The following is a 12,146-nucleotide window of genomic DNA, read 5'->3' on the forward strand; positions in this document are numbered from 1 at the left end:
AGTAAGAACTTGAACATTCGCCAAAGTACATGATAGTTCTAGAAACGTTGCGTCATAGTAGTCACGTGACTGCTGACGCAACAGTACGAAAAAATATGATGCATAAACACTACCTATTCCCTGAAAAATTCCATAGAACTCAGTCAAACCTCTCTTACCTCTTTTGTTTTCAAGAGGAAATACTTTCAGAGATCTTAACTTGTCCTCGAATGACAACCTTTCGATTTCAAGTATCTTTCTTGTAGCCCTCCTCTAAACCCTTTCCAACAATTCAATGTTTATAAAGCAAGGTGGGCCGAATTCACCTCCGATCCACCTTGCTGACACAAACTCACCCTGTTGTTTTACAGATTCAAAGAAACGACAGCTAGTGAACACCTTATCATCTTCACAGGCACTGGCAACCTTGAATTACTGGCTTTTAAGGCTGATACACTTGCTTTCATATTCCGATAATAATAGCAGCTTCAATATGACTCTGTAATTATTCTGGACGTGGATGGGCAGACATTCCAAGTGAAAGTAAAACATGGCTCATTGAAGGGGACACCGCTGTTAGGAGATTGGATGGCCACACTGCAAGAAAAGATGAAGCAAAGTGAGAAGGATGCAAGTGCATTTGAAAGATGTGAAGTTTCATATTATCATACGACTGCACGAAAAACTCCACAAGCTTGTCACAGACAGGTAGGACTGCTCTAAGGTCAAGAATTAAATAACTGATTCTCTTGTAGAGTTTCTCACCTAGAGATTTTCTGTCGATGGTGAGTGCCTTTTCATCATCAGGCTCTTCGCCACATTAAAACCTGAAGCTGATATCAAAGCTGTGCAGTTATTTGCTCTGATTTGGACTTGAAGAAGCTTGGGCTGGAGTAAGGTGAACTGATGGAGATAGACGATACTGAGTCAGTCTGCAAAAAGCCTCTTTGAGATGTGGTGCGCTTACTTACTGAGTCTCAACACTACACGATGGTTATCACTGCTCAAATATATTGAATTATATTACAATATTTAATAAAAGAGACGTTGAACTCCCAGCGTTAGAATGATTTTGTAGCATTAAAAATTCTCCAGGAACATAATCAAAAGCAAGGGATCCGAAAACTTCGCATTTATGTACCGGAATGCCTATGCCTATGAAGCATCATGTTAAAACAAAAACACAGCAAAGAGTCTGAAAGGAATTAGAAAATGCCTTTATTAACACGAAATTATAAAAATGTTAAATATTTAAAAAACAGCATTTTGCTGGAGAGTATGCACATACAATATAAGGCACCCGGTGGCACAGCGGTATGTCTGTGGACCTATACCGCTAGAAACCGGGTTCCGATACACGTGGTGGGCTGAGCACAGATAGCCCTTTGTGTAGCTTTGTGCTTTTAATAACAAACAACAACATACAATTAATATAAGAAACCGATATTCAAAAAATAAAATCACACAAGACAATAAAACGAATAAAATAAATTGAAACATGGCTATAGAAAAAGTATGTAAAAATGTGTTTGTTTCTAGTTAAGCACAAAGCTACGCAATGAGTTATCTATGCTTTGCGCACTATGGATATCGAAATCTAGTTTATAGTGTTGAAAGTTCGCAGACATACCTCTGTGCCCTGAGTGGCTATTTAAAAAACATTTAAACTCATACTATTCTTAATAAACAATGAGAGAAGACGAAGTGGGTAGATTGAATTGTATTTTATCAGTAAACTTATTAAAAAAATAATTTGGCTAGTAAAAAACTATTTTAATTTCTTAACTATTTATTTCATTGTCATTGAGGTACTAGTTAATTCTGAGCCAACTTTGTATTTTCTTGAATATTTGTTGTTTCTTTCCTAAACTCGCATGCGAACTAAAAAAACAACAATTTTGTTCTTACGTAATGTCAGTTTGATAAACGTAGCATTTATTAAGATTCTTTTCCTTCTTCATGTTCAGTATAATGTCAGATTTACAACATGATGTTATTGTCTTTCTCGTGGAAAATGTTCTTTTCAAGACAAAATACATCAACTAAGCTTTTTATGGCCAAAAACGCGCAGCCTGAGTGGGAGTTTTTTAAGGTGTTAAGGTAATGGTATCTGCTGCCCCCAAATGCACAAAGCTACACAAAGGGCTATCTGTGCTCGTCTCACCACGGGTACCGAAACCGCTGTGCCGTTGGGGCGGGGGCGGATTATTATCAATAAATAATATGCAAGCACTTTACGACAAAGCAGACGCAAAATAATCAGAATTCTGTGTCTGTTTGTTTATTATAGTTGCACCGAAATAATTAGAGTCGTATATCATATACATAAATAAACGTTTCCACACTTGTAGAATTTTAGTGAAGCAACAATTGACTCACAAGAACGTATTTTATTATAAATAATTTAAGACAAAGTGCAAAAGACAGTCCTATGTCGAATTTTTTACTGTTTTTTTTCTTTTCCTGTTATTTATGTTTTGTAAAGGAATGTGTTTTTTTTTGTGTGTGTCTGTGTTTTTGACATTTTTCTAACTCTAGAATGAATTTGAGTGGCAATTTATTAGTCTATATATATAAGTTTAAAAATTTTGCTCCGTTACTGGGTTATACATGTTACCATAAATCATACCTTTTCTCGAAAACTTTTGTAAAATAGAGTTTTTAATTCCCCTAATCGGCAGTTAAAACTTTCGTAAACTTAGCATTTTTTTTTACAAATTAGATTATCTTGTCAATTTCTAGTTGTTCCCCAGTGGGCCATCGGTAAGTTTACGGACTCACAGTGCTAAAATTTGGGGTTTGATTCCCTGTAGTTGATAAGGTGTAAATAGCCTATTGTTTAGCTTTACGCTAAAAAATTATAGTTATGATCTACTGACCTAATATGACATTAGATCTCGAGGTTATCCCTGCCAGACTGTCTGTCTTCTCAAGTTTGTGGTAATAAGGCCAACTAACCAGATTGTTGCAATTAACAATTAAAACACAATCCGTCTAATGGTCAATCCCTCTCTACTCATAATCCCTATTCACACTTAGCACCAACTTTAAGGTCCTGCAAGTTGTTACAATTGTGTTTTGTTAAAATCAATATTTTTTCCATGAACAACATCCACCTTTGCAAAACAAGGACTTAAAAAGAGCGACTACTTTGTAAAACAAAATGTGTAAAAGGACCTCAAGTTTTACAAGATTCTTGAGCTGTACCAATTAATTTATAAAACTCAGAATTTGTATACATTTACTCCGTGTGTGCCTTGGTACTTAGCGTACCGGGCTGAGTATTGGAATGGTTAACGCTTGAGACTATGACATCTAGTCAGGTGCTCTAAATTAGGGTATGCTAGAACTTTAGGGGTTCTCTGACCTGACCATTTAAACCCGTGTGTTTCATAGGGTGTTATTATGATTAAAAATGCCAAATACGAAGTTGTTTATTCATATGGTAGCTTAGTTGGATATAGCATCTGTCCTGTTCACGGCTTAAAATTCCATCCTCTATCAGAGTTCACTTTTTTCAGGAAATAAATATATAGTAAGTAGTGGTCATGAATGAAAACATGTGTCAATAGTCTATGATACAGGTACACTAGTGCACCAGATAGTCAATATATTTCATAATATTGCTTTATTATGCAACTATATGTGAATGTGGTAAAATAAATTTTAAGCACACTCCTCGTCTTATTTGATAACAACATCTGTCAAGTTAGAGGTTGAAGAATAGTGAGATTTAACTGCACTTTATTAGAACAGTGTTATTGGTTCCATACTGCCCTTTAGAACTAATTCCTCCGAGGTGGATCTTGCTCACTGTGTCATCCTTTTTCTCTCTCTCAATTTTAATGCTTCAGTTAGTCCTTGTAACACAGGTGTCAAACCAGATTTCGTACTTTAATCTTTTTCTTGTATAAAATAAAGTTCATGTTCGTTTACAATGAGAGTTAAAGATGAATGATTTGAAGTCCGGTTGACAGTGGCTGTACAAACAACTTCTACTTATATTCTTCAAGTATTCAATAATTATTTGTAAATATGATCCTTAATAGGTTTCCGCAGATATATTCCAGTTGTTTAGCTGATTATTTAATTTTCTATTTGCAGAGGCACCTACAAATTTAAAAGTAACGTATTTATTTATGAAACATAATAAACCACAGAAATAACCTATATATACTATCTTCTTTATTGGGTATTCATTTTCAAACATCTTATAGTTTTTAGTTCAATCATGACAGCAGAAACGCAAGCCTGATTCAATCTACCATTACATCTATAAACATATAAAATTTAATTATAAACAATAATTAGTGCATTGCTGTAAAGTAATTTTAGGCGACTAGCTTGAAATATATTTGAAGTTCTTATGGACTGCAACTTCTTAAAGTGTTAGAGTGGAAGAAGTTTTGATCTCTCTGAGTTAAACTATAAAAGTCAGTGATAAATAATCGTATTTCGTTACCATAAACTATATTTATTGTATGGTTATTGAATCAAAGACATTATCACAAAATTTCTACCTATAATTTTGGACTCTAAAGCTTTATAAGAAATACATATTTATATAGTAAATAGAAGCACTATTCAATCTTATGCTTTAGACAGACGCAGTTTATAAAATTCCAAATTAACAGGCCCCCCACGAGCCAGTGGGGGACATATCTGTTGAAAAAAAACAACAACTACCCAATCCGGTTTTTCTTAATTTTAACTAAAATTTTTGGACATTTTTTGGGGGGCTGCGAAAAATGATTTGAATGGTAAAGTGACTATAATCCGCCAGCGCATCACGAATTTAACGGCCAAGCACAAGAAGCATGGAAGTCTCCAAATGACACGCAGAGGTATTCAAGAACTGTTTAGAACCACCTTGGTAGATATTGTGCTGCCAACCGAGTACAATATCATGCCTGTAACTGCTTTCAAAGTGTTTCTGTCTGCTTATCCTACTGCTGACTATCGTGATGCTTCAACCTTCCCTACCGAATCGCAGGTGAAATCGTTCGTATCTCATTTGAAAGCTAAACATAAAAATGTGATAGCAGAAGCATTAAAGGTTGGCAGTTACTTACTTAATGATGCTGAGAATGTGGCTTTATTGATATATATACTGAATTTACTCCCAGCGGGCAGACCTTAGCACCAGCTAGTATGGAGACTTGAGGATGTTGTATTTCACTTACAAATTTATCAATTAACAAACGAAAACTTGTCTCGAAAGGATACATACAAAACGACCCTCTTTTGGAGTTTCCGGATTGAACTTACTTTTAATATTCAACACATTCTAGTGTAAAGACACCCCTTGACTCCTGAGGGACGTGTTAAGTAATTTGCACCGTTCAAGATTTTAGAGAAATCATATTAACATTATCATTATAATAATGCTTGGAGACGGCTTGAATGGGTAATGAAGAAAACTTTAATATAAGTTTAACAAAACAGCAAATGTACAACGTTTCGACAAGGTTTTGTCATCATAAGTTTGAAAGCATAAGTGACCGGGGTATTTATGAAACAAGTTTAAAAATAGGTCATACATGTTTTTGTTTCTTGAAGTAGGATATCAACTGACAAAGTTATCATAAGAAAACAATAAATAAATAAAACAATGTGTTTCTACTCAGGGCATTGCCATCTTGTCTTCGGTCATTGTCCCCCCCCCCCCAAATGTTTTGCACATTTTTCTTAATGTCTCGTGCTTCTTGCTAATTGACTACTGAAGTTTAATAACAAATTTTCTTCCCAACCATTTAATATATCTCAGAGTACACAAATAACAGCAAAAAATCTTGAAAAAAAAGGGCATGCGTTTCTTTTCTAAGAAATCGTTATAACAAGTAACCAGTAGGTGACTTACGTTACGACGTTTTCAGCGCTCATCGTATAATCATTTATATCAACAATACTGTTTGTTTTTATTTTGTTCTCCTAACCTATATAACAATGAATTTGTCTGTTGAAGCATTTCTATTAGTGCATAGTGAGTTGGGCAGAACAACAAGGAAAGGTTAAGCTAACATGTAATATAACATCTGTCATCCCAGGAGTTACACAGGTTAAAGTAGGTGGTACCAAGGACTTACTTTTCTGTAATACGAGTTTTCCCAATTGCCTTTTGTAACAAGCTATATCGCATTATATATATTTTTTTACCTCCAATAGCCCTAATAACATTTGTAGATTCATTTCCTGATAGTCTGACTCGAACAGCCCGATATTGGTGATGAACTTCTGAGCAATAAATGGATTGACTGAATAATAAAAAAGTATATACATTTATGTGATTCGTGTATCAGGATACGCGAGTAAAGAGGTATTTGTTTTCGGGCTTCAACTTAGTAACTATAAGCCAAGAGGTGTTCAAACAGCTTTTTTGGAGGGCAATTGTCAATCATTCTTAAAATCTTAACAACAGTCGAACTTAATGAGTTTGTTTAATCGTTAATTGTTGGACACTAAATTGGTAATATTCTAAACCACTAACACATATTTATGTTAACAATCATTGCGTTAAAGATCCTAATATTTTATCTTTAGAATACTTTTATTTGTTGAATACTAATTTAAAATTTAGTATAATATTATTTACATGTTAAGCTAACAGATAGCGCTGTTATTCGTCTATACTAATTGTATTTTGACGAGACGTTGTAAATTCAAAGAGTGATTCAGATAAATATCAAGAATACCGACTTGCAGGATAATAAAATACTCTGTTATACCAAAGCCAATTTATTTTGCAAACCAATTCAAATTAAACATATGTTTTATAAGAAAATTATGTTATTGTGCAGTTAAAAATCATGGGCTATCTGTGCCTTGCCCACCACAGGTATCGAAACCCGTTTTTTAGCACCTTAAGCCTACAGGCTTACCGCTGAGCCATTAGAGGTGGCAAAATTATGGAAAGAGGAATACGCGAAATAAAAAATGTTTTCTGGAAAATATACAGATATAAACGGGATATATTTTACTTTGTTAATACAATTTCAAAAAGTTAACAGAGGAAAAATATTCCCGCTTCATGTGTTGGAACAACCCTTCATTTCTAAAATACAACCGTTAATAATTTGTATTTGTTTTATTTTATAAAATGTTTGCGACTTAGGATTGTACTTTAAAAAAGAGAAAAAGCAGATATTTATTGCAATAATTAATTTAAGTTAAAATGTTAAAAGCATGGTTTCGTTTTATATGCTGCTTTAGCAAATCCGTTTTCATTTTCGTACAATTATGTATATATATATTTATTCGTGTATAGAATAAATTTAAATTCGAACAAAAAATTTACTGGAAGTTGGTGAAAACAAAGATAATTCATCAGGTTATTTTATCATTTAGGCTATTCTCTACATAGTGATCATGTACTTCATTTAAAATCGTAGGAAATTTTGGTTCATAATTTCGACCCTGAGCACATAACAAATAAACAAAAGTACTTTCTACGTATCCACATCTTGTTTATTTAAAAAGTTGAAGCAAAATTTACAATCGCCGATCGAAGCAATGCAACTTTTCTTCTTTTGGTTATTCCATAAAATCTTCAAAGTTAACAGTCAACATTCACTGAATCTATTTAAATTGATTATACAATGCCAGTCAATTTATTTAGTGGCACGATAAGCCTAATAGTTTATAACGCTAAAATTCAGGTTTCGATACCAGTGGCGGGCACAGCATAAATAGCCCATTATAAAATACACAAGTATTGTAAACTATTTTGAGTTTCTGATGTTTTCATTTGTATTCGACGAGGGCTTAAAAAGAAGAAATAAGACCATTCCGAAATATTCAATAAACAAGTTTTTCGTTACTTCTGTACTACAACTGCTCATCGTTTACTTGGTGTATGCTGTATGCTTTGCATTTCAAGACTTCTGGTATGAAGCAACATGTATTGTTTAATGAATAATAAAACACATAGACTGACATTTACACCCTACATGTAGATAGCTCTTTACATACCGCCATAAAAAAAAAGAAAAAAGATTTCTCAGGCACGACCATTCGAAACGTGTCTTGGTTCAACTACCTTATTTCTGACTAGGCATGCTGCTTATTATTTTAAGAGCGCATGAGAATAAGGAACCCGGAAACCAGATAATTTATAACCAACAAAAGTATTATGGAAAGTTCTTTGTGCAATGTGTACAAGTATTTTATAATATCAGTTATAATCGTTTATAAAAGGGAGGTCCCAGCTATTTATTAATAAAATTCTGTAAGTTTTTTCTTTATAAACATACCAACGCCTATGATTTAAATAAGAATGAGCACTATGTCTTTCTTATTAAATACAACATTGCTCCCCCCCCCACATCTTGTATAGAGCTTGAGGTTAGAGAAACACGATAAGTAATGGCACTGTGATTCATAAAAAAAATGGTTCTTTCAACCAACTTCAGGTTGGTTTAGGCTGAGAAACAAACAAACGAAAAAATCTTTCTTTATAAACATCGTGAAAGTAGAATAATTAGAGTGAAAATGATAATTTACTTATCATGATAATGAGGAGGAAGATTGCAAGTCACTTGAGGAAAAAAAGAGGTGTCAGGTTACTCGAAATATTCAAGGAATGTTCCTTCAAACATCGCTATTGTTATTATTAGCATGAAGCACTTCCCTGCGGATGAAGGGAAGTGCTTCATGCTACGTTTCAGAATGTATTCTGTATTTATTCTTGTCGCAAGTCTTCTTCCCGTTTCTCCAATGTATGTTTCGTTGCAGGAACACGGAATTTCGTAAATGACGTTTTTGTGTTTCTCATTGGTAGGTTGCTGCTTGTTTTTTTTACCAGAATGGACCTTAATGTCTTGTAGGATTTCCACTGGACTTCTATGTTGAATTTCTTAGCTATGCGTTTGAGTTTCTCACTGAAGTTTTGCAGGTGAATAAAAGAACATGAAGACAGTACAAGACTTATAAAAACACAAAATTCAGCCATTGCAGAGCACACCATGTCAACTGGACACAAAATAAAATGGGGAAAAACTAGATTCATCGACACAGACAAATACTGGAAGACAAGAAAAATTAAAGAATCATTTTATATTAACACAATTAAACCTTCACTAAACAAAGATTCTGGACTAGAGGTGAGTAACCTGTGACTACCATTGGTTGAATCTACAGGAAATCTTTCCTCCAATCAGAAACAGGGATAAACCAATCAATCAAAACACGCTCTCCACAAACCACCAGAATACTATAAAGACCGACAACACCTTACACACACTGACCTGTATATATGTATATATATATATATATTCTCTCCTCTTCTTTTAATTCTTTTTTTTTCACTTACATGGTCCGTTAGAACGATGACCACTTTACGAACTTCTGATCTTTAACCTCGTGTAGGGTGAAGAAGGATTGCTAATCTTCGGACACACTTGGTGATTAATAGTTTTTCTCTAAATTATTAACTTCACACCAAAATAACTGCCACAGACATAGACACACTGACCTGAATACGAAAGGCGTAAGACTTTCGAAACGTCATTCTCTAGAGTTTTGTCTCTACAACGGGCAGTTGCCGTCCATTCTACAAAGTTTCATCATGAATACTCTGCCTAAACAATCTCTCAAATAATATATGTATGCATGTTTAGAGCACGTAATAAAATTTAATGACCGTCCAGTAAAGATCCCTCCAAGAAGAATAGCTCCAGCAAAGCGACAAGAGATAGAGAAGGTCATGGATGGTCTAATTAAGGAAGGGATAGTCGAGAAATCAGATAGTCCCTGGTCAGCTCCCATCGTATTAGTCCAAAAGAAGGATGGGACCCAACGTTGCTGTGTGGACTTCAGGGCTCTTAACAGCATAACCGAAAAAGACTCATACCCACTGCCAAGAATTAATAGGTCGTCACTTTCCAATCTGCAGTTTCCCATCTTCGGAGAAGAATACCATCTTCAAGCTCCAACTGGTCCCATTGTGCCCACTAGTTCTTTGTCACAGGGCTTAAGCTAGACACCTTTTCCCAAGCAGGGTGCAAAACACTTGATTTTAGAAAATCAATTATTGGCTTCAAATCTTGGTCTTTCTCCTGCTCTGATTTAATATCTATACCTGGTTCCATTTCACCATCATCAACTCCTTCAGTCACTTTGACTTCAGCTTGATGACACCTGGTTAGGTCAACCTCTCTTTTGCAGCAATGTCTGCAGTCATTTTTGCAGGGTCTTTGGCCCAGTCTATCGGCATTTCCATGAGATTTTCCTTCTCTGTATTCAATATTATAATTATACTGGTCTATCTTTCCGATCCAATGTGCCAGTTATCCCTCTGGGTTTAGTAATGAACTTAACCAGCATTACGCAGCATGATCTGTCCTGATGGTAAACCTGGCACCATAGAGGTAAGGATGGAGATATGTCAGACTCGTTCCCTCCGTGTTAAACAATAGTTCCTCTCTGGTCTACTCAGGACCCTACTGAAGTAGGCCACCACATGTTCGTTTTCGCCCACTTTCTGAGACAACACTCCTCCAATTCTGACATTACTAGCATCACAATCCAGTATGTACGGCAGTGAGGGATTTGGAAGCTTTAAAAGTGGAGATGATGCCAATTTTTCTTTCAATGTCTTGAAAACATGCTGGCAAGAAACTGTCCATTCGAACTTCTGGCCTTTTTTCGTCAAATCATGTGGTGAAGCAGCTATAGTTGCAAAGTCCTTCACAATCTTCCAGTAATAGGTACAGAGTCCCAAGAAACTTCTTAACTCTCCCACATTGTCTGGTGTTGGCCAATCATGCACTGCTTTCACCTTGTCAGGATCAGTTTGCACACTATGCGCACTTACAGTGTGACCTAAGTAAAGCACCTCTTTCTGGAACAAGTGGCATTTCTTGGGATGGAGTTTGAGGTTTGCTGCTTTCTAATGCTTGAATACTTCCTCTAGCCAGGACATTTCCTCATCAAAAGTTGTTGCAAGTACAATGACATCATCCAGGTACACTAGGGCTATACTCCATTGTAATCCTTCCAGTACTCTTTCCATCAGCCTCACAAATGTTGCTGGAGCATTGCTAAGACCGAATGGCATCACACGGTATTGCCAGAGATATTGGCCATAACTAAATGCAGTCTTAGATTTATCTGCTTCAGCCATTTTTACTTTATGGAAACCTGAGTTTAAGTCCAGAATTGAAAACCATCTGGCTCCTCTTAGGGCATCAAGAGTATCGGGCAAGTTAAGAAAACACTGAGTCACCTACGACAGAGATTTTACTGGATAGGTATGAGGCAAGATGTGGAAGAATGGTGCAGGACATGCAGTGCATGTTGTGCTAAAAGGGGACCCAAGCATAAGGGACATGATCCAATGAAGTTATATCATGTTGGTGCACCAATGGAAAGAGTAGCCGTCGACATTGCTGGTCCTTTGCCCCAAACTCATGCTGGAAACAAGTATATTTGTGTGGTGATGGATTATTCCACTAAGTGAGGCATATGCAATATCAAATCAGGAAGCTACAACTGTAGCTTCGACTATTAGTGATTCCTTCTTCAGATTTGGTTTGCCATATGAACTACATTCGCATCAAGGCCGTAACTTCGAATCAGCTGTGTTCCATGAATGCTGCAAGTTGTTTGGCATCCAAAAGACCAGGACAAAGCCCCTTCACCCACAGTCCAATGGGATGGTAGAAAATTACAATTGAATACTTGGACAGGAATTGGCAAAGTTTTGTAATAGCCGCCAAGATGACTGGGATGTCTTACTCCCTCCACTCTTGATGGCTTATAGAACAGAAGAGCATGAAGCCACTGGATACACTCCAGCAAAGCTGATGTTTGGTCGGGAAATTCGATTGCCAGTGGATCTGATAACAGGATGCCCACCTTACAAAGAGTTGCCTGCAAATGTGTCAGAGTTCGTGAAAGTGTTATCTGAAAGGATAGATGATATTCATCATCAAGTGTGTTCAAACTTGAAAACGTCTGCTAATTCCATGAAGCTATGTTATGATAAGAGATCTACTGAAGTCAGCTTTGTACCAGGAGACAAGGTGTGGTTGTATAATTCCATGAAGACCAAAGGGAAGTCTCCTAAATTGTCTTCTCCATGAGAAGGCCCATATGACATAGTGGATCGTCTCCCAGACGTGACTTTCCGAATAAAATGTGGTCGGCGAGGTAAGCCAAAGGTGGTGCAT

The sequence above is a fragment of the Limulus polyphemus genome, unplaced genomic scaffold (genome assembly GCF_000517525.1).
Source record: "Limulus polyphemus unplaced genomic scaffold, Limulus_polyphemus-2.1.2 Scaffold50, whole genome shotgun sequence".
NCBI lineage: Eukaryota > Metazoa > Arthropoda > Merostomata > Xiphosura > Limulidae > Limulus > Limulus polyphemus.